This window comes from Lactuca saligna, chromosome 5 (assembly GCF_052625555.1).
Source record: "Lactuca saligna cultivar CGN05327 chromosome 5, ASM5262555v1, whole genome shotgun sequence".
In the NCBI taxonomy this organism is placed as follows: domain Eukaryota; kingdom Viridiplantae; phylum Streptophyta; class Magnoliopsida; order Asterales; family Asteraceae; genus Lactuca; species Lactuca saligna.
The window spans coordinates 56470561-56495682 of record NC_136421.1 but is presented as its reverse complement, the minus strand read 5'-3'; positions in this window follow the sequence as shown (position 1 = coordinate 56495682).

The following is a 25122-nucleotide window of genomic DNA, read 5'->3' as shown; positions in this document are numbered from 1 at the left end:
CTCTACACCCTCTGGCAAGGTAAGGATCGGAGCCTCGCACAATTTCTGTCTGAGAGTCTCGAACACCGCTTGCTGCTCAGGCCCCCAACGGAATACCACCGACTTCTTGGTTAGTCGGGTGAGTGGCACTGCTATCTTGGAGAAGTCCTGAATAAATCTCCGATAATACCCTGCCAACCCTAGGAAGCTCCGAATCTCAGATGGAGACCTCGGGACCTCCCACTGCATCACGGCCTCAATCTTGGCCGGATCAACCAAAATACCCTTCTGGTTAACGAGATGCCCAAGAAACTGCACCTCGCGCAACCAGAACTCGCACTTGGAGAACTTAGCGAAAAGTCTCTCCCTCCTCAAAGTCTCCAACACCTCCCGCAGGTGCTCCTCGTGCTGCCCCTGAGTCTTGGAATATACCAAGATGTCATCTATGAATACTATCACTGACCGATCCAGCATCGGTCTGCACACGCGGTTCATGAGATCCATGAACGCGCCTGGGGCATTGGTGAGCCCAAAAGGCATCACCACGAACTCATAATGACCATACCGGGTCCTGAAAGCAGTCTTCTATACGTCCTCATCTCTAACCCTCATCTGATGATAACCGGAGCGTAGATCGATCTTGGAGAACCAAGACGCTCCCTGAAGCTGATCAAACAAGTCATCTATCCTCGGAAGTGGGTAACGGTTCTTCACCGTTACTTTATTCAACTCCCGATAATCAATGCACATACGATGCGACCCATCCTTCTTCCTCACAAATAAGATCGGCGCTCCCCAAGGCGAACTGCTCGGCCGAATGAAACCCTTGTCTAACAGCTCCTGAAGCTGCGTAGACAACTCCTGCATCTCAGGGGGAGCTAGCCGATATGGTGCTTTGGCTATCGGAGCCGCACCAGGAACTAGATCGATCCTAAACTCAACCTGTCTCTCTGGAGGTATCCCCGGCAAATCCTCGGGAAATACATCCGGGTAATCACGAACAACAGGAACATCATCAATTGTCGTCTTGCCCTTCTCCCGGGCATCCAAGACGTAAGCTACAAAACCGGCGCAACCCTGCTGAACATAGCGCCTCGCCCTCGCGGCGGAACAAAAGATCGGTCCTCGCTGGGGCCTCTCGCCCTGAATCACTATCTCTCCCCCACTGGAAGCGCGAACCCTCACTAGCTGTAGCTCACAATCAATCACCGCCCCATTGGGGCTCAGCCAATCCATGCCCACAATAACTTTATTCCCACGCAGGGGAATAGGAACCAGGTCCACTGAAAACTGCTCATCAAATATCTGAAGGGAACACCCTCTATGTACTCTGCCGACCCTCACGGTCCTATCATCTGCTATCTCAACCTCTAGTGGGCAATCCAGCTCCTCGGGAGACCTGCTAAGTCTCTTGCTTAGCGCAAGCGATACAAATGATCGGGTAGCCCCCGAATCGAACAATACCAAAGCAGGGATGCCGTTCACCGAGAACGACCCTAAATAAAACATATCATCAAGTAATATTCAAGCAATATAATAACAAAAGATGAAGGAAAGATTCATACCCGTCACCACATCAGGAGTCGCTCGCGCCTCCTCTGCTGTCATCTGAAATGCCCTACTCTTCGCCACTGGCGCATCAGCTCGGCCCTGCCGGCCATCCGTAATCCTCAAGGTGGCAGGGGCAGGTGCAACCACCTTCCCTGCTGCAGCTAAACTGGGACACTGGGACCTTTTGTGTCCCCTCTGATTGCACTGAAAGCAAATCAGATCTGATGCTGTAACCGTAGTGGCAGGGGTCGTACAATCCCTACTCAAATGCCCAGTCCGACCGCACTTGTAGCAGCCGGAACTCCCTGCCTTGCACGCCCCCTCGTGCAACCTCCCACACTTGCCACACCGATCGTGGCTCTGCTGACCCCTGGACCTGTGATCTGAAACCTTGGGCTTTTTGCCCATACTGCCTGGACCCGAAACTGCCTCCGGTTTCCTCTTCCTCTCCATCTCGAGATCAATCTCCCTCTCCCTGGCTCTAGCAATCATGTCGTCCAGCGTTTTACAACTGGACCGGCTCACAAACATGCGGATATCACTCCGCAACATCTCATGATAACGGGCCTTCTTCATCTCCTCATCGGCTGCATACTGTCACACCCCCAAACCAGAACGGCGGAAACGTTCGGGGGCGGAGGACGTCATGTTCAATATCATAACAGTTCATAGAAAGGAAAGTACACACCACCATATATAATAAGTTGCTAAATGTTTACATAGTTGTATTCATTACATGTTAAAAATAAAGGTACATAAACTTCAATTAGAATGAAGTAATTAACGCCAGCGTGTTAATCCCAAAAGTTGAATCCCAACCTGCTTAGCGATTTCCTGAGAATACAAGTTATTTCAAAGAAAAAGTGTCAACAATTAAGTTGGTGAGTCCATAAGTTGTTTAGAAAAATTGGATGCCATTCCAAAATAGGTGTATGTTTTCCAGTAAACGTAGTGCTTCAACATGTAAAGAGTTGTTATTTGTGGTGTTGAAAATGAATGCATTAGTTCCAGAAAATCCCATATATGTTTATAAGTTGTAAATGATTGCACCGGAAAAATCCCTTCTTTTCCTATTTTGTTTGTATGCAGGAAACACTTTTATTATTCCTCGCACATAATACCAGTCTCTAAGACCGAAAATTGTAAGAAACCACGTTTCTCGTAAATGTGTCATAGTTTTATATATAATAAAACTACGTGAAGATCGAACCGGTTGGATGAAGAATAGTTTTAATAACCACTCGTTCATCATAACTTAATATCATAATAATTGTATATCCGATGAGTTTTTATAACCATACTAAACATAATATGCCTGTAACGACGTTCTTCAGGCGTCGCATTGCTATGACAACTGTCACCCCAAAAGACGGACTGTAGCTAACAGTCAGGGTGCGGGATCATGACTTCCCGTATAGATCTATACACATTTGACACGTTCTCGTCGCGGGAGATTCTGGTTATAAACAGGCCTTACTGCAGTACTTTCTAATAAAGAAAAGTAAAGTTGGAAGATGTGCGCGTCTCATGGATTCTCAATTTAGTATATATTAACATGATAGTTTTGTATGCAAAGTTTAGCCTTTCACACAATGATTTGATAAACCGAAATCATAAGTTTTTAGAATGTATAAAATGTTTTAACAACGAAGATCATTATACTCCTCGTATAAGTCTAATGCACGATAATAACCGTATGTTTACTTGTATTCCCCCCCCTAAAAGAGTTGTAAAAGTATTTAAAGATGTATTTAAAGTGTGTTAAAAAGGGGTATGAACTCACTTGACAACTTGAAGATAGCGAGATGGAAAAACGGCAGAGTTAGGTCTCGGGAAATGGATTTTTCCTCGGAAATCTCGGGATTTCTCGGGAGAAAATCGACCTTCAGATCTTGCACGAAGTGACCAGGGCTTCGTGGTAGTACGAGCACGGAAAATGAGGAAATACGCAAGAAAAATGAGAGAGAATGAGCCTCCTTTTCGGAAGCCTTCGCATGCCCTTTTATAGGGAGGCTGGTCAGCCTTGGTACGCGAGTCTGATGGGACGGGTTCCTGGGTTCGCGGGTCGGATGGGACGTGTCGCTGGCACGCAGGTCGGATGGGACGTGTCGCTGGCACGCGGGTCGGATGGGACGTGTCGCTGGCACGCGGGTCGGATGGGACGTGTCCCTGGGTTCGTGCACTTCGCATTTTCATTCTTACACCCTTCGCATCCCTTCGCATTTATCACCTTCGCATTTATCACCTTCGCATTTATCTCTTTAGAATTTCTACAATTTCATCATTTATGACTCCCATTTGCGAAGTTGAGTATTGATTTCCAAAAATGCGAAACTTCAGGGACAATATTTGAAATCTTATGTTTTCTTCCCCAATTCGCATTCTACTGTGAAATACTTCGCATCTTCATTCTTACACCCTTCGCATCCCTTCGCATTTATCACTTTCGCATTTATCACCTTCGCATTTATCACCTTCGCATTTATCTCTTTAGAATTTCTACAATTTCATCATTTATGACTCCCATTTGCGAAGTTGAGTATTGATTTCCAAAAATGCGAAACTTCAGGGACAATATTTGAAATCTTCTGTTTTCTTCCCCAATTCGCATTCTACTGTGAAATACTTCGCATCTTCATTCTTACACCCTTCGCATTTAAGCTAATTAATCGAATGCGATTCACAAAATTTTCATTTCCAGATGCGAACACAGTTTAGTTCTTGAACTCTAAACTTGCGAAATCAAAAATTCATATGTTGAACCCATATGCGAATATTAACCCAATTGACTTCAAATGATGTCCGACTTGAGCATTCTTTTCATGTATGTTTGTAGTTTAACGATATCTATGACTTTCATTTAGACACTTAAGGACGTAAAGTGTTTTATTGAAACTTTGCGTTTTTACGTAACTTCGGATTGCCGGTTTTTGGTCGGAAAATCTTATAATGAGCATAACTTCTTCGTTATAACTCGGATTTTTGTGTTATTTATATGTTTGGAAACCTTATGAGAATAGCTACCACATAATGTACTCTAAATAGAGTTTTTGAATACTTCATTTTCTATTTCCTTTCAAAAGAAGATTACATGACTCGATCTTTACTGACCTGAAATAACGGGTTGTTACATCATCCCCCCGTTAGAGGGAATTTCGTCCCGAAATTTTTTTTTTTTTTTTTTTTTTTTTTTTTTTTTTTTTTACAAAAGAAGAGTCTTAGGGGCTGGGGAAGAGATGTGGATATTTCTGTTGCATTTGGTCCTCTCGTTCCCACGTGAACTCGGGTCCCCTCTTAGCATTCCATCGGACCTTTACTATTGGAATGCGACTCTGTTTAGTTCGTTTAACTTCTCTATCCATGATCTCGACGGGTTCTTCCACAAAGTTAAGATTTTCATTTAGTTCGATCTCATCGAGTGGAATTACAAGTGTTTCGTCGGACAGACACTTCTTCAGGTTTGATACGTGGAATACTGGATGTACTTTGTTAAGCTCTATTGGAAGTTGGAGTTTGTAGGCTACTGGACCAACCCTTGAAATGATTTCGAAGGGCCCAATGTACCTAGGATTTAGCTTCCCACGCTTTCCAAAGCGTATCATTCCCTTCCAGGGCGAGACTTTCAGTAGTACCCGATCGCCGGTCTGGAATTCCAATGGTTTACGTCTTTTGTCGGCGTAGCTCTTCTGTCTATCCCTCGAGGATTTCAGTCGCTCTCGTATTTGCACGATCTTTTCGGTAGTTTCTCTGATGATCTCCGGACCAGTGAGGGTGCTATCAGGGACTAGACCTTTTGCTAGTTGGGTGTCGCCTACTTCCGTCCAGCACAGAGGTGATCTGCACTTACGGCCGTAAAGGGCTTCAAATGGAGCAGCATTGATACTAGTATGATAACTATTGTTGTAAGAGAACTCGACCAAAGGTAAGTGAACATCCCACGCTTTACCAAAGTCGATTACACATGCTCGCAACATGTCTTCCAAGGTTTGGATCGTTCTTTCGCTCTGTCCGTCAGTTTGGGGGTGATAGGCTGTACTCATGTCCAATCTTGTTCCCATGGATTTTTGCAATGATTGCCAGAACCTAGACGTGAATCTGCTGTCTCTATCCGAGATGATAGACATTGGCACTCCATGGAGTCGTACGATCTCTCGGATGTAGGTTCTCGATAGCTTTTCCATTTTATCAGTTTCCTTGATCGGTAGGAAGTGAGCGGATTTGGTTAATCTATCGACGATTACCCAAATAGTATCTTGGCCACCCTGAGTTTTGGGCAGTTTCGTTATGAAGTCCATGGAAATCTGCTCCCATTTCCACTCAGGAATTTCAGGTTGTTGGAGTAGTCCTGAGGGTTTCTGGTGTTCTATTTTGATCTTGGCGCAAGTCAAACACTTGCTCACATATGTAGCGACCTCTGCTTTCATGTTTGGCCACCAGTAGAGTTGTTTGAGATTTTGATACATCTTGTCTGACCCGGGGTGTACGGAGTATGGAGTCTTGTGTGCCTCGTTCATAACTACCTCTTTAAGTCCACCAAACTTGGGCGTCCATATACGGTTCATGAGGTAGCGTGCTCCATCACTCTTGATTTCTAAATTCTTGTCCATTCCCCTAAGGGTTTCACTTGTCACGTTTTCGGGTTTTAAGGCCTCTATCTGAGCTTCCTTGATCTGTGTCGACAGGTGCGAATGGATTGACATGGCTAATGACTTCACTCTTCGGCCAGAGTACTCCTTCCGGCTAAGGGCATCTGCCACGACATTTGCCTTTCCTGGGTGATAGCGTATCTCACATTCGTAGTCGTTGAGTAACTCGACCCAACGTCGCTGCCTCATGTTTAACTCCTTCTGGTTGAAGATGTGTTGTAGGCTCTTGTGGTCTGTAAAAATAGTGCATTTGGTACCATATAGGTAGTGTCTCCAAATTTTAAGAGCGAAGACCACCGCTCCAAGCTCTAAATCATGAGTGGTGTAATTGACCTCATGCGTTTTTAGTTGTCTTGAGGCATATGCAATAACCTTTCCCCTCTGCATTAGTACACAGCCCAGCCCTTGCTTCGAAGCGTCGCAATATACTACAAAATCTTCGGTCCCTTCTGGGAGAGAAAGGATGGGCGCACTGCAAAGTGCCTGTTTCAAAGTCTGAAATGCAGAATCTTGCTTTTCTCCCCAATTGTAGGTCACACCTTTCTGGGTTAAGGCGGTAAGAGGCTTTGCGATGCTGGAGAAATTCTGGATGAACCGTCGATAATAACCAGCCAGGCCTAGGAATTGGCGAATTTCTGTTGGTGTAGTTGGCGCCGACCAGTTTTTAATAGCCTTAATTTTTGATGGATCCACGTGGATCCCTTCCTTACTGACCACGTGACCGAGAAAGTCCACCTTTCTAATCCAAAATTCACATTTTGAGAATTTTGCATACAGTCTCTCAGTCCGCAACGTCTCTAGCACTTGCCTCAGATGTTGACCATGCTCTTCTTTATTCTTTGAGTAAATGAGTATGTCGTCTATGAATACTATCACGAATTTATCCAAGAATGGACGACATACCCGATTCATTAGATCCATGAATACGGCCGGGGCATTGGTTAGCCCGAATGGCATCACTACGAATTCGTAGTGTCCGTATCGTGTTCGGAAAGCCGTCTTGGAGATATCACTCTCTAGGACTCGCAGCTGGTGATATCCCGACCTCAGATCGATCTTGGAGAAGTAGTTGGCTCCTTGGAGTTGATCGAACAAGTCATCGATTCGGGGTAGGGGGTATCGGTTCTTGATGGTAAGTTTGTTGAGTTCTCGGTAGTCAATGCACATTCTGAATGATCCATCCTTCTTTTTCACGAACAGCACAGGTGCTCCCCACGGTGAGAAGCTCGGTCTGATGAATCCTTTTCCCAGTAGTTCATTCAGTTGGCTGGATAGCTCTTGCATTTCTGCCGGGGCTAATCGATAGGGTGCTTTGGCTACTGGGGTAGCTCCGGGAACCAGATCGATTCGGAACTCCACTTGTCTTGCAGGTGGTATTCCTGGGAGATCCTCGGGAAAAACATCAGTAAAATCGCATACGCCTGGCACACTCTTGATATCTTGGACCTTGCGCTTCACATCCACAACATGTGCCAAGAATGCGTGGCACTCCTTGCGTAGGCATTTCTGAGCTTGGATACTTGAGATGATACGGAGAGTGGTACTTGGTTTGTCGCCCAAGATAACGAAAGTTTCGCCGGTTGGCAGATTAAGGCGAACGGCCTTATCGTAACATAGAATGTCCGCATGATGAGAACTCAGCCAGTCCATGCCAATGATGACATCAAAACTCTTAATCGAGACTGGCATGAGGTTGATTGAGAATGGATGATCATTTAAAGTTAAGGTGCAATTTAAGTATATCTCCTTAGTGCCTTCGGTTTTCCCGTTGGCCATTTCTACTATAAATGGTTCACTCAATGACTGTGGTATTGATTTTAGCAGGCCTTTAAAGCCGTGATTCACAAAACTCCTTTCCGCGCCACTATCAAACAAAATGCATGCATACGAGTTATCGAGAAGGAACGTACCCGTAACAACTGTAGGGTCCGCAATGGCTTCATCCTGCCCCATTACGAAAACTCGGCCCCTTCCACCGGTATTTCGGTTGTTTACCCTTGGGCAGTCCTTGCGGTAGTGCCCTGTGTCTCCGCATTCGAAGCAGGCACGGTTTTCACCGGTATTAGTGGTGGGAACGGATGGTTGGATTGGCCCTTTACAATAGCGGGCTGTATGCCCCTTTTTATTACAGTTGGTGCATTGAAGATTTGGGCAAGGACCGCGGTGGTGGAAACTGCATCGGTTGCATTTAGGAAGTTTCCCAATGTATGAGCTTTTGGGGGAAGGGTTCGCAGGTACAGTAATAGCATGTGTCGCTATCGCTTGTTGTTTCCTGGGGTTTTCCTGGAGAGTTGGTCCCCTCCTCTTGTTCCAAGTCCTACTCTGACCCTGAGTCCCCCTGGATGGATATGCAGTTGTCGAAATGATACCGGGTCTTACTCCGTGGTCGATGAGTCGCTGGGCCAGGCGCTTAGCACTGTTGTAGGTAGCAGGGCTGGAAGCCAGGACATGCCCTTGAATCTGGGGTGACAACCCCCAAATGTACCTTTCGACCTTCTTTGATTCTGGGTTGACCATGGTAGGGCACAGTGCAGCGAGGTCGTTGAATCTAGTGGTGTAGGTGATTAGGTCAGACCCAGTCATCTTCAGATTCCAGAGCTCCTGCTCAAGCTTTTGTACTTCGCCCCTTGGGCAGTATTCTTCCAGTAGTAGAACCTTTAGGTCGTCCCAACTCATGGCGTTGGCGACAGTGAGCGTTACTGAATTCACATGGCTTTTCCACCAAGTGAGGGCTCGATCTACAAAGGTGCAGGCAGCGAACTTGACTTTGCTTGCTTCAGGGCATGAGCAGATCTCGAAGACCGTTTCGGTCTTTTCGAACCATTGCATTAGTGCAATGACTCCTCCCGTTCCATTAAAAGTTTTTGGCTTAGCGTTAGAGAACTCCTTGTAGGTACATTCTCTTCCTTGGCCATGACCCGTTCCATGATTTGGATGGTTTGTGCTGCTTCCCGCCCCTCCATTCCCTTGGGAGTTTATTTGTGAGAGGGCTGCAGTTACTGCTGCTGTGATAGCGGCCTGAACCATGGCTGGATCATAAGCTGGTGGTGGAGGTGGTGGTGGTGCCGTGCCCGGCCTGGGCCTCAGGTTTGGACGAGGAGGCATCTTGCTGCCAAAAGAAAGTTTTGGAAGAAAATTATAAGTTTTGGCAGTTCGTAGTTAAATGATATTGAATGAACTTCTATTAGATCTAAGAAGTTGAGTTTAATTGACACAATATTTTAAGCTTGAAAGTAAAGTTTGAATAGATGCATCAATAAATCGAACTATTTGCACATGATTAACAACGGTGAGAAAGCGATATGCCCTTATATATATTAAACATATAGTTGTGTTACAGCGGGGTCTAGACAAAATTCCTTGGCCTCTCTAAAGGCCTCCGATTACGGGAAATTTTAAAGAAAGTAATACTTTTATCCGAAGTCCTAGTTTATAACAAAATTTGAGAGTTGGGCAAGTACTACTTGCGGTGCGCCTTGCGTTTAGAGCTCGACTCTGTGTCGGACTGCTTTGACCCCATGAGACGTCTGTCAAACGCAGCTTGTTGTTCTCTTAATTCTGCGAAGGCCGCGTTTGTTTGTGCTTGAAACGCTTCGGCGCGAATGTGGATGTCGTTCTGTATCAACTCTAGGCGGTTGATATCAGCCGTGTGATTTTGCACCTCCACATTGACCTCTCGAATTCGGTTGGCTTGCACTCCAGATTGATAGCATTGGTTGGCAAGTTTGCCAACCATGACCGGAAGTGCGCGATCGGCTGATCCCCCGCCTCTTACGTCATAGAAGTCTCGGCACATGCCGTAAGGAGGGCGTAAGCTTTGTTGTTGGCTCCAATGATGGAGGTGACTTCCCCACACTGGAGTGGGTCCTCGGAAATTCCTCACGTGGACAGGAGGTTGTAGGGCTGGTGGATTTATAATTTCTGGCTCCGAATCCGTACCAGAGTCGTTTCCTGCCTCCACATTTATAGGCTCTTCGTCTTCTTCAGAATCTGATTCGATCCACCCACCATTTCCTTGGTTGTGGTAGTAGGGGTCATTGAGGTGATGGAATCCCGCCATTTAGGCTGTACGAGAATAGGGTTAAAAGTTTACTATAAGTTAGAGCATATGAAACTTACTCTCGAGATTAATGGTTGACGGCACTCGAATACACTCTCAATATTCCCTAGTGATATGCTTTTGGAAATTTTAAAATTTGTTGTCCATTACAGGCACTCCTTGGCATATGTGTAGTCGGCTCTTGGACAAATATAGTTGATCAGGCTATATCCTTCCCAGTTCTGATTACATGTCCCAAGGCATACCTGCACTGCACAACTGATATATAATACTTCAACGTGGTTTTAATTATGATACTGACCATCTTGTTGTTGTGAAATGAATGCATGCCTACATTAAAAACTAAATAAAGGATTTTATTTTTTTAAAAGTACGAATCTTACTCAGAGTGTTTTTACCCAGTTGAGTTTATAGTTGTATAACAAAAGAAATGGTTTTGATATACTTAATTCCCTATAAACAATGCTCTGATACCAATCTGTCACACCCCCAAACCAGAACGGCGGAAACGTTCGGGGGCGGAGGACGTCATGTTCAATATCATAACAGTTCATAGAAAGGAAAGTACACACCACCATATATAATAAGTTGCTAAATGTTTACATAGTTGTATTCATTACATGTTAAAAATAAAGGTACATAAACTTCAATTAGAATGAAGTAATTAACGCCAGCGTGTTAATCCCAAAAGTTGAATCCCAACCTGCTTAGCGATTTCCTGAGAATACAAGTTATTTCAAAGAAAAAGTGTCAACAATTAAGTTGGTGAGTCCATAAGTTGTTTAGAAAAATTGGATGCCATTCCAAAATAGGTGTATGTTTTCCAGTAAACGTAGTGCTTCAACATGTAAAGAGTTGTTATTTGTGGTGTTGAAAATGAATGCATTAGTTCCAGAAAATCCCATATATGTTTATAAGTTGTAAATGATTGCACCGGAAAAATCCCTTCTTTTCCTATTTTGTTTGTATGCAGGAAACACTTTTATTATTCCTCGCACATAATACCAGTCTCTAAGACCGAAAATTGTAAGAAACCACGTTTCTCGTAAATGTGTCATAGTTTTATATATAATAAAACTACGTGAAGATCGAACCGGTTGGATGAAGAATAGTTTTAATAACCACTCGTTCATCATAACTTAATATCATAATAATTGTATATCCGATGAGTTTTTATAACCATACTAAACATAATATGCCTGTAACGACGTTCTTCAGGCGTCGCATTGCTATGACAACTGTCACCCCAAAAGACGGACTGTAGCTAACAGTCAGGGTGCGGGATCATGACTTCCCGTATAGATCTATACACATTTGACACGTTCTCGTCGCGGGAGATTCTGGTTATAAACAGGCCTTACTGCAGTACTTTCTAATAAAGAAAAGTAAAGTTGGAAGATGTGCGCGTCTCATGGATTCTCAATTTAGTATATATTAACATGATAGTTTTGTATGCAAAGTTTAGCCTTTCACACAATGATTTGATAAACCGAAATCATAAGTTTTTAGAATGTATAAAATGTTTTAACAACGAAGATCATTATACTCCTCGTATAAGTCTAATGCACGATAATAACCGTATGTTTACTTGTATTCCCCCCCCTAAAAGAGTTGTAAAAGTATTTAAAGATGTATTTAAAGTGTGTTAAAAAGGGGTATGAACTCACTTGACAACTTGAAGATAGCGAGATGGAAAAACGGCAGAGTTAGGTCTCGGGAAATGGATTTTTCCTCGGAAATCTCGGGATTTCTCGGGAGAAAATCGACCTTCAGATCTTGCACGAAGTGACCAGGGCTTCGTGGTAGTACGAGCACGGAAAATGAGGAAATACGCAAGAAAAATGAGAGAGAATGAGCCTCCTTTTCGGAAGCCTTCGCATGCCCTTTTATAGGGAGGCTGGTCAGCCTTGGTACGCGAGTCTGATGGGACGGGTTCCTGGGTTCGCGGGTCGGATGGGACGTGTCGCTGGCACGCAGGTCGGATGGGACGTGTCGCTGGCACGCGGGTCGGATGGGACGTGTCGCTGGCACGCGGGTCGGATGGGACGTGTCCCTGGGTTCGTGCACTTCGCATTTTCATTCTTACACCCTTCGCATCCCTTCGCATTTATCACCTTCGCATTTATCACCTTCGCATTTATCTCTTTAGAATTTCTACAATTTCATCATTTATGACTCCCATTTGCGAAGTTGAGTATTGATTTCCAAAAATGCGAAACTTCAGGGACAATATTTGAAATCTTATGTTTTCTTCCCCAATTCGCATTCTACTGTGAAATACTTCGCATCTTCATTCTTACACCCTTCGCATCCCTTCGCATTTATCACTTTCGCATTTATCACCTTCGCATTTATCACCTTCGCATTTATCTCTTTAGAATTTCTACAATTTCATCATTTATGACTCCCATTTGCGAAGTTGAGTATTGATTTCCAAAAATGCGAAACTTCAGGGACAATATTTGAAATCTTCTGTTTTCTTCCCCAATTCGCATTCTACTGTGAAATACTTCGCATCTTCATTCTTACACCCTTCGCATTTAAGCTAATTAATCGAATGCGATTCACAAAATTTTCATTTCCAGATGCGAACACAGTTTAGTTCTTGAACTCTAAACTTGCGAAATCAAAAATTCATATGTTGAACCCATATGCGAATATTAACCCAATTGACTTCAAATGATGTCCGACTTGAGCATTCTTTTCATGTATGTTTGTAGTTTAACGATATCTATGACTTTCATTTAGACACTTAAGGACGTAAAGTGTTTTATTGAAACTTTGCGTTTTTACGTAACTTCGGATTGCCGGTTTTTGGTCGGAAAATCTTATAATGAGCATAACTTCTTCGTTATAACTCGGATTTTTGTGTTATTTATATGTTTGGAAACCTTATGAGAATAGCTACCACATAATGTACTCTAAATAGAGTTTTTGAATACTTCATTTTCTATTTCCTTTCAAAAGAAGATTACATGACTCGATCTTTACTGACCTGAAATAACGGGTTGTTACACATACTGAGGAACAAGAAGAGCCCTCTCCCTGAACTTGGCGGTGATCTTCGCCACTGACTCGGTAGTCTGAGTAAGATCCTGGAACTCCCTGGCTAGCTGCTGCACCTCAATGACCGGTGCAAACTCCGCCCTGAACCTGGTAGAGAAATCAGTCCAGGTCATAGCATCCAACACCGCATCATCCCCGATGGCGTGTCCAACCTCCTCCCACCAATCCCGTGCCCTGTCCTTCAGAAGACAGGACGCCAATCTGACCTTGTCCCCTCGGGACATCTGCTAGTGCGGAATGTGTTGGCCACATCCGCCAACCACCTGGTACTCGCTATGGGGTCCCGCGCCCCATGATAGTCTGGAGCTCCGCACGCCCTGAACTCCCTGAATGTAAGTGTGCACGACCCCATCACGGCCGCCATCTCAGCACGGAAAGTACTCAATCTCTCATCCATCAGCTCTAAAATACCCTCCTTGATCGAACCGAAGATCACAGGAGTCTGCTCTAGTATGATGCGGGTAACCTCAGAAGAAAGGAACTCCCTAGTCTGCTCATCCATCTGCCCGGCCTCCGGGCCTGATCCCGATCCTGATCCCCCTCCGACATCTGAACTGCCTGCTGCTGGCCTTGGACGCAAAACTACCATTCTGAAACATACCATAACAATATCAGAACACTGAAATATCTCAAGGGATCATGATACTACTACTAGCTTCCTGGTCTTGTCTTGGCCTTCCTTAATTCGAGTACGGATCCTCTGCTTTCAGTAGTATGGGCCCCTACTACCTTCCACATCTATCCGTACTTTCCTCAAGAACCGCCTTGACTCCACCAAGTCACTTCTACTACTGCCATTCTCTGATACTCTCATCCTAGGCTTGCCCTAGGGAAACTTCAAGCTCGACACAACTGGTCCTCAGCTGCTGAAGGTTTCCTCACAACGCCAATTAGCCATTACCTAAACACCATCACATGTGATGAGGATCAGATAATCCTTCGAGTAAAAGACCCGTCCCTATAACGGTTGGACTCAAACAAGAGCTACGCAATAGGGCCAGTTCCAGTACTCTGAGATTATTCAATCCTAGTCACATGTGGTGTGACGTGTTCACCTAATGGCTAACTCCCATCACTCGGAACCCCACTAAGCACAAAGCAAGCAGCATTCGGACACGGAAAACAGACTCAAGCAAACTATTCTCATAACAAGAAACTGCACTAGCATAAGATGCTAAGCTCGTACTATCAGGCATAACCTAACCAGTCTATCCTACTGCTGTCTACTTAATTCTAGCATGCAATACTCATAAAGTTGTAACACATAAACATGCACATAAGGCATTCTCCTAGATCCTTAGCCCTATACTAGCATGCTGTTCTACTGAAACTGAAACTGAACAAATAATTTGTATGGGTAATTTGGGAGTACTTACTTGAGCTCGGCTGACCGCATGCACACACCTCTATCTTGTTAAAACAATTCTTTCTTTCTAAGTGTTTTTTCAAAATTCTGTTTGTAAAACATTTTTATTTTATTAAAATCTTTTATTTCCCTTAGTTTGAGTTCAGATACACCCGAAAGTGTATCCGAATCCCTCAAACCAGGGCTCTGATACCAACTTGAAACGACCCAAAAATTTTTGTTTTTAATATAATCAAAACTGTCATCAGAGTATCATATAATAAAACCATGCGTGATATATTCCAAAACATGATAAAATACTGTGCGGAAAGCTGTATCATACTACATCAAATCAACCAACTAAATCAATCCCAGGCTAAAGTTGAGGCGGTAGTGTGTGCGATGCCGTCATCCCGAGCTCTTTCCTTTGCTTGCGGAAGTACCTGAAACCAAAACTGAAACTGTAAGCACGAAGCTTAGTGAGCTCCCCCAAACAACCACATACCATACAATAACATATAAACACATATTGGGCCTTGCCCACTGCATCGGACCGAAGCCCGGAAACTGCATCGGACCGAAGTCCGGAACTGACTGGGACCTTGTCCCCTGCATCGGACCGAAGTCCGGAACTACTGCATCGGACCGAAGTCCGGAACTGACTGCATCGGACCGAAGTCCGGAACTAACTGGGACCTTGTCCCCTGCATCGGACCGAAGTCCGGAACTACTGCATCGGACCGAAGTCCGGAACTGACTGCATCGGACCGAAGTCCGGAACTGTCTGACTGAACATGGCATGGCATAACACATCAACTCGCATAACACATATACGACATGCTACATCGGGCCGTGGCCCGGAACACATAATACTTAACACATAAAACATAGCACACAAATCCTGTTCGAACCACGAAGGCATCGAACATACTAACTGCTGCATCGTACCTAAATCCGGGAACTACTGCTAACTGTACGGGCTGGCATTGTGGCCTTAGACCCGTTCCTATTGGAAGGAAACTCACCTCGTAAGCTGGCTGCTGAGTGTGTGACCCAGAAAGCTAACGGCGGCTGCTCCTGAATCCCCTCGGCTACAAGTCCATAAACACACTCAATCAAATACTAAACACTGCACTTGGGGTAAAATGACTCTTTTACCCTTGGTCAAAGTCAACTCTCTTTTGGGCTGACTCACCGAGTTGGCCACCCAACTCGCCGAGTCCTACTCTCACTTTTCACTTCTGCTCACTGCTACTCGTCGAGTCTGGCATCGACTCGACGAGTACCCACTTGATCCAAGAACTCAGACAATCTTCATCCGACTCGCCGAGTCGTATGAACAGACTCGACGAGTTGTTCTTGATCCCAAGAAGATTGCCTTGGACTCGCCGAGTTGTATGAACAAACTCGTCGAGTCCCTCCATCACTGAGTCCACTCTCAACTCGCTGAGTCCACTCTCTAACTCACCTCGCACACTCGACACTGATAAAACTGAAGGACTCGGGACTCGCGACCCGACTCGTCGAGTCGTTCTTCCGACTCGCCGAGTCGCTGCCATGCAGCTAGTTTTTACTCGATTTCTCTTGAATCCAACACATGCAAATGATAGATCTGGGTCCAATAAGCTGTTTTACCACGTAAAGTTTCCAACTTTACGTGCACAACCTCATGAATAAGGGAAATAAGGCTAAAAGATGCACAAAATGAGTAGATCCATGGCTAATATGCAATGTAACTCCAAAAAGACAGTAGATCTGGGCTCTACAACACCCCAGCATTCAGATCCAAAGGTATTTCGACTTATTAAGACATTCATGCAAACATAAGGCTTGGAACAAACATCAAATAGCTCTTAGAAGAGCTCTAATGGACGTTTAAAGCAAATAACAAGAAGGGAACTCCGAAAATACCTCAATAAACTCAGACTTGCCCTTGGATCTTTGCACTACAACTCGTTTCCTTGCTTCTTTCTTCTTCTCCTTCTTCACACCTTCACAAAAATGGCACCAATTCACTTATAAGCTCTCAAGGGAGGATTAGGGTTCTCTCACTGTGTTCTCAGGGTGAAAGTGGCGAGAATGAGGCTATAATGTGGTTTAAATAGTGGGCAGACCCGGGGATTTAGGGTTTCACCCAGACGGACGGACTCGCCGAGTCCGGGATATGGACTCGCCGAGTCCCCGGCTCCCGCGTGCACAAAATACGCGACCCAACTCGGCGAGTCAGGCTAGAACTCGTCGAGTCCCTCTTGAAAACTTAGACAATTAACAATTAATTAACATACCGGGAACGGGTCATTACAGCTGAGTCACCACCTTTCAAGTGAGTGCATAGTTACTTTCAGCTTACACATAGATATGAAGTATTTTATATAAATTACGTGCTATGTGTGCATATTATCTTAATACTTGTTATCCATGCTGGATGAACGTTTTATACATGTTTTCAATGATTTAAACCGTATATGTATTTTATATCTACAAAATGTGTTGGGTAAACATGGGTAGATGTAATAGTTGCTGTGTGACAAAATAAAATAATGAGAGGCCTCGTTGTAGCTGTTCTTGATGATCTAGTCATCTAGCGGAGTATATACATGACGACCACAGACTATTCTAGACAGTCCAGTGGAACCCTAGCAGGCTCGCAACCTGTAGGTGTTTATTTGAACTGTGTGTTTATTCGAACTGTGTGTTCATTCGAACTATGTGAACTGTGTGCTCACCAGGTACACTCCATCCCAATGATAGTCCTTGGACTAAGTCCCTTGTGTTAGATGTTTTAGGGACGTAATGTGAGGATAACGGGAATGAGTAATTGGGTTGATTGTTTGATGTTTAAAAATAATAACTATATTATTGTGGGTTGAAAACCATATGTGCTCACCAGGTTTCCCAACCTGACCCACTCAGTTTATTTATATCACAAGTGTTTATATGAAGTGACATTACACTGAGAGATTTAAAGAGATGTAGATCACTAGTGTAAATAATTGTAAGTTCTGTTTATGCTTATGTTTCTGTATTAACGCTGACATCCCAAACGTTTTAAAATGAAATGAATACGTTCCTTTGAAAATGTTTCAATAACATATTTACCATGTTTTTCTGGGAACAAATTTCGCAACACTTTTATTTAAAATGTTACTCTGATTTTTAAACAAAGCATAAACAAACCGGTCTTTTCTGGCCGTGATTTTGGGGATGTCACACTGGATGAAACCCTAATTTTAAAGGTTTGCACCCTATTTAAACATCTTTTTGTTCCCCATTACGTCCAGAACACTCCCTCACGAAGCCCTAACCCTTCTTCTAGTAATTTGAGTGCTTTTGGTGCATTTCCTTGAAGTTTTGGAGAAAAGAAAAAGGTAGATCAAGAGGAAAGGAAGAAGATCCAAAATCTTGTGCCATTTCAGAGCTTCTAGAGGTATTAGACTTGAAACCCTCTCTGTTCCTTCATTATCATCTCATTAAGAGCTTAAGATAGTCATTTTAAGGCCTCTTTTAGTCTTGATCTTTGAGTAATGAGCTTGTAGTGTTAAAGGACTCCAGATCTAGGCATGATTGAGCTCTAAGAGCTCGGATCTATTGCCTTTATGAGCCTAACTTGTGTATAAGTCCTAGATATACTCTTCTAGTCCTTGTTAAGCCTCTTATTTCCCTTTTGGTGCATGAATACACGTAAACTTGGAAACTTTACGTGTAAAACCTACCCTAAGAACCCAGATCTATGAATGGAATGCATTGGATTCAAGCAGAATCGAGTATATAGTAATTGCATGCATGCAGCTCAACGAGTCGTTCTTTGGACTCGGCGAGTCGAGTCACGAGTCCCCGTTTTCCCCTTCTGAGTTACGCTGAGTGGGATCAGTGAGCTATAAGTGGACTCAGTGAGTCGGAAGCCAAACTCAGTAATGGAGGGACTCGGTGAGTCAATGACCTGACTCGGTGAGTTCAAGGTAATCGTCTTGCCTCAAGAACATACTCGATGAGTTGTTCATACAACTCGGCGAGTCACGGACCAGAGTGTTCATTGGATGAAGATGAACTCGATGAGTTGTTCATACAACTCAGCGAGTCGATTAAAGGACTATTGGATTTCTTCTTAGAAGGAGAACTCGTCGAATCACTGACTAACTCGACGAGTAGGGACGAGAGTGAGGACAACTAACTGGGTAAGGACTCGACGAGTTAGCGAGCCAACTCGGCAAGTCGGGTCAATTGGAAGTTGACTTTGACTTTAACTTTTGACTTGGTCATGGGTAAAATGGTCATTTTACCCTAAGGACAGTTAGTAGTGTTTGATTGAGTATTTTGTGGGAATTACAGCCGGAAGATTTATGGAGCAGCAGTAGACACACAAACAGTTCCTGCGCAGATCAGCAGCTACTTCGAGGTGAGTTACCTTCCAGTAGCGGTGGGTCTACGGCCACAATGTCGGCCCACCAGTAGGAGTTGTGGGTTAGATGATTGTCTTTGTGATATCATCTAGTTTTTCTACTACCTGATATGTTATATGCTAGCTTGATGTGTTATAGTAGTAGAGTTCGGTTGCTAGGACCGAAGGGTAGTCAGACACCCAAGATACATCTAACAATATGTGATGTCATGATTATATGCTAGCATGATCTGAGATATGTGTTAGGGGTGGTAGGGGGAACAATCCCCGAGTTTGGTTGTTAGGACCGAAGGGTGGTCGGCACCCTAGAATGGTCGTACCGGGTAGGTGGGGCACCCCAGAAATGCCTGACAAGTATGTATGTTATATGATTGTACTATATGTTATATGACTGTATGGTATGTGGTATGTTAGGGAATTCACTAAGCTTTGTGCTTACAGTTTTCAGTTTGGTTTCAGGTACCTCTTCATCAAAGGGGAAGGAGCTGGTGCGGTAGCGATACATCATACACATACACTATATTCCGCCTTACGAGTTTTGTTCTGGGATTTGTACTTTGATATTCAGTTAATTTCGTATTTTGTTTTTCAAACACGATATATGACTGTGAGATGATTTGACCAGACAATGTTTTATTTACAAATGTTTTCCCAAGTATTGATTTAAAAATGAAATTTTTGGACGCGAAAATTGAGTTGTTACAAGTTGGTATCAGAGCCCTGGTTTAAGGGATTCGGACGCACCTTCGGGATTGTTTGGAATCGAACCCAAGGATTAAAAGATTTTTACAAAGAAAATGACTTTCTAAAAGATAAGATAAAAGCGTTTTGAGAAAGAACAAGTGTGTGATGTGCGCAACTAGACGAGCTCAAGTAAGTATTCCCCAAAGTACCCATACAAATACGTGTAGTATATTATTTTTTTAAATATGTAAAAAATAAAGACATAAATAAGAAAACTAATTAAAAAATAAATTAATAAGGGCACAATAGTCTTTTTAGGCAACACAAGACCAAACACGCAACAAAAATAAACAGTAAGGACCATCCAAGTTAAAAAAATAAGTTAGGGACAAAAAAAAAAAAGAATTCCCTCAAACCACAGGGACCATTCGTATAATTTATTTTTTACTTTTCGTTTTATTTATATTTGGGTAATTATTTTTTTGTACACATTTAGTTAACGAACTTGTTGAAAGCGTTCATATATAGGATTTAACCTGCTATAGCAAGTCATAATGGTCATATGTGAACACTTCCAACAAGTTTGTTACCTAGATGTGTACAAAAAAAAGATAGTTACCCAGATGTGAACATACCGAAAAGCAGGGCCGATCCATTGATTTTCAATGCCCGTGGCGAGATTCTAAATTATGCCTTTATTTAATTAAAAAAAATAGCAAAAATGAAATAAATTTTATAGTCAAACGAAAACAAGGTTACACAAACAAAAGCATACATAAAATTTATCTAAAACGATGCCTCCTAGCATTTTTTGAAGCAAAAACATCTATTATTTTATCATAATCAAGACTTCGTAGTAATTGACTTTCAATACTCAAAATTACTAATCCATTTAATATTTCTTGAGTCATGGTACTCCGAAGATATGATTTCAATAACTTCAATTTCGAAAAACTTCTTTCCGCGGAAGCAACCGTGACCGGTACCGTCAACAAAATCCTATATGCCACCAACACATTGGGAAACATGTCCATTTCCTTTGCAAACTCCATAATTTGAATGACTATCCAAGGAAGTTCACCTTTGTATGCTTCATCCGGCAACATTTCCTGCAAAACTTATAACTCAATAAATAAATCTTTTCCATCAATATCAAGGTCCTCACCATTTGTCAAACTAGTTTCAAGTTTCTTACAACATTTTTTTAATTCATCATCAAATCAGGATTTTAACTTTAAACCATCAAACAAAAATCCAAAAATAGATTCAAAATGTTGCATTTGTTCAAATCTACTTCTCAATTGATTTAGAGCCATATCTATTATAACAATAAAATAATCAGTTCTAAAATTTTCTTGAGAAGATTGTTGTTCTCTTTCGGTATTTGGAATTTCATCAAATTGTTTTTTTTCTACTATAAACACGTTTGATAGGAAATTTTGGTTCAACTCCAATATTTTCTGCTATTTCTTTAGCCTCATTAATAGCATAGTCAAACCCATTTTCCCTATATTTTTCAAAATAATTAACTAATCCCTCTAAGTTTTTTATTGCAACATCAATAATCATATCTTTTGATTGTAACTTTTTACTTACCAAATTAATTCTATATAAAATTTCATGCCATATCACTAAACTTAAAATAAATTCAAAATTAGAAAATTCACCATTTACTAGTGATTCCGCATCTCTACAAACCTTACCATCATCACTCACTTGAGCTAATTTTGTTAATGCTTCTTTTATTTGAAAAGGTTGAGTTTTTATTGCTTTAACACTTTCAATGTGACTTTCCCAACGAGTAGTAGATAATGATTTTAGGGTTAATTAATCAACATGATCAAGTAAAACACTCCATCTATGTGTGGAGCTAGAAAAAACATTATATATTGTTTTACACGTACCAAAAAAAAGTTTTAGCTTTATGACAAGAATTTTCCATATCACACAAAACTAAGTTTAAACTATGACATCCACAAGGCATATAAAAAGCTCTTGAGTTTATATCAAGTAATCTTTTTTGTACACCTTGATGTTTGCCTTTCATATTTGCTCCATTATCATATCCTTGTCCTCGGATACAATTTATATCCAAGTCAAGAGATTTTAAAGCATTTTGTAACACATTAAAAAGTCCTAAACCAGATGTATCTTCTACAATTAAAAATTCTAAAAAAAACTCTTCAACTTTTATTGGAACACTTGTAACATCAACACATCTAAAAATTAAAGTTATTTGTTCTTTACGACTTGCATCCGGAGTGCAATTTAGAATTATCGAAAAATATTTTGAATTTTTTATTTTTCTAATAATTGCACTTTTTACTTTGGATGCTAACATTTCAATTAATTCATTTTGAATTTTATGACTAAGGTAATGAAAATGACTTTTTTTTTCTTGAATAAGTTGAAAATGGTGTTTCACTACGGGATCAAACTCAACAATCATTTGAAGTACACCTAAAAAGTTACCATTAGATTTCTCATATATTTTTTCATTAGTTACACGAAAAGCCAAGTTATATTCAGCTAAACATTTTACAACAACAATAATTCTTATCAAAACTTCTTTCCAATGTTGAGTATCTTTTTTTATTCTTTCTTGTAACTCTTTATCAATTGTTTCATTTTTCCTTAACCTAAGTCGTGTTTGTGTCCATGTTTTTAAATTAATCATGTGTTCAGAACTATGTTCATGTTCATTCAATTTTTCACTAAGATGTTTCCAATCATTAATTCATTCGGTTGCCAAATTACTTCTAGATCGAGCTGTTTTAAATAACTTACAACAAAAACAAAACACTTTATCAAGTTCTTTCGAATACACCAACCACTTTCTATTATAAGAGTCACCATTTCTTAATTTACGAACATAAAATTCACAAGAAAAATGTCTACCTAGTGCATCTTTTGGAAAAAAATTGTTATTTTCAATTTCCCTAATAGGTCATTTTTCTACAAGCAAATCTTTCAGTTTTAAATCTAACTTATCTCATACTCTTGTATCAAAAATATTAATATAACTAGATTTATCAACAAAATCATTATTTTCAAGATCATTAAAATTTTCAATAGGTTCATTAGAAGTTTCAATTGGACCTTTAGAATTATCAACAAAATCATTAGTTTCAACATCATTAGAATTTTCATCATTATTTTCACTTCTAAAAAATACTTATTTAAAGATCCTTGTAATTATTTAGTAAGATCTTGTTCTCTTTGTTTTCTTTTTCTATTTTGAGCACCAGATGGTTGTTTTCTAGGAAACATATTTAAACTTCACAAATAAATTAAAAGTCAAAATGTAGTAACAACAAAGAAGGATACAACCTGAAGTTACTTAGCAATCCGTATCCACAACTTGAAGTTATCAATCCGTATCCACAACCTAAACAAAAAAAAGAAATAGTCTCATTTAGATTTTCAGAAATTAATCTAACAACATATTATTCAAAAATAAAAAACACATAATTTTTTCAACTTCATAATTTACATATCAACAATTTATAGAAAAAAATACAACAATTTATATAAAACAACAGTTTATCAGAAAACATGAGTTTATCAGAAAAATACAACAGTTTATACAACAATTTATATAAAACAATAGTTTATCAGAAAAATCAAAATACGAATTGACATATCAGATTTCAGATTCTATAAAAACAATAAAAGTTATTTTGATCATAAATCAGAACATTTACAAGAAATAGAAAAAAGAATTATCTAGAAAATTAATGAAGCTTAGACTGCTTAATGTAGTTTACGATGAACAAGACTACAAGTCTGCAACTTGATCGAAATTTCACTTCCCTGGGCAGTAACCTATATAAGAAAACTGAAATTTCATAAATTTTAACCGATAATCACTATTAGATTTTCGAAAATTTAAGTAGGTTATGCAAGAAAATTGAAATAATAGATAAAACTTACTGGATTATTACAGGATTAGGACTTTAGGAGGACAAATTCAATCAATCCCAATTTGACACCTTTGAATCTTCACTTTAACACAACAGATTTACTGCAATAGATAAACTATTACAGCTTTAGAGTAGTAATGGTTGATTTAGAAAGAAAGAACATAGGATAAGGGCAGAAGGCGTGAAGCTAACGAGAGAAAGGGCGAGAGAAAGGCTGAAAGCTGAAGTGAACTTTCGACTGTGGACGAGAGAGGCATAGCGCGATGACTTGTGGCCTTGTGGGCGATCGTCGATCGATATAGCCAAGGGTGTAAACTGTAACGGTCCTCTCCATTCTCCAGAAGGGACGCCCGACGCCTCGTGTTCTTCATCTTTTGCGTGTTATGTCTGTTTTGGATCAAAGAGACGAAGAAGAATTGAAGAGACAAAGAGTCGATATGCGTCTGTGTTGATGGCGCTGATTAGGTTGCCGCCTCCTGCCCCTTATGTCTTCTGTCTTCACATTTTACTGGAGTAACCAAAGACCCAATATACAATAACATTATAACAGACTTTAAATTGATGCCCTGGGCCATGACCCAGCTTGTCCTGGGCTTGGGCCGGCACTACCGAAAAGTTAATTATTTAATATTTTTTTTTATTTTTTATTTTTTTATTATTTTTTTGGAAACGGGTGTGTTGCCGTCCATGCCATCTCAATCCGTATTGAGTCATAGCGGTGCATAATTGAAACCGGTCTAAACCGGATTACTCTAACTCCTAAGGCTGGAGGGAGTGGTGCCACCGAAACCGCACTCCCTCCCTCGCCACGTAAGCGCCACATCACATTTTACCACTTAAGTGTGGTTTCTTGCCACACCAAGGGTGTGGTGCCACACTTTGCATTTCTTTTATTTTTTTGTTTTTTTAAGTATTTTAATTTAATAAAACTTCTTTTTTTTTTAAACTAATTTAATTTAATATACCTTCTATTTTAAAAAAAAAAAAACATAATTCTTCATTACTTGAAAAAAAAAAAAAAACAGTACATTGCGTTACTAAAAAAAAACCACACACATGACATTTAAATAACCCTATAAACTTAAAAAACATAAATAAAATAACTAAAGGAAACTACATAAAGTCGTTCTCCGAGAACTCGTCTTCGGGGTCATCCGGTGGATCCAAATTAAGGTTAATGTTTTGAACCCCGTAAATGTGTTCCACCAAGTCATTGCGAAAATTATGAAATGTTTCATTGCAACGTATCTCTGCTCTTCTGTTTATATACTCTTCGCCACCAATTTCTATTGGTTGTGTCTCTGGTATTATTTCTTCCTCGTCAAACGCACATATCGCTCTTCCTTCGTCTTCAATAATCATGTTATGCAATATAATACACGTATACATGATTTCTTGAAGTTTTTCCTCGCCCAAATAAGCTGCTGGTTTTTTCAGTATGAACCACCGTTTCTTCAGAGCTCCAAAAG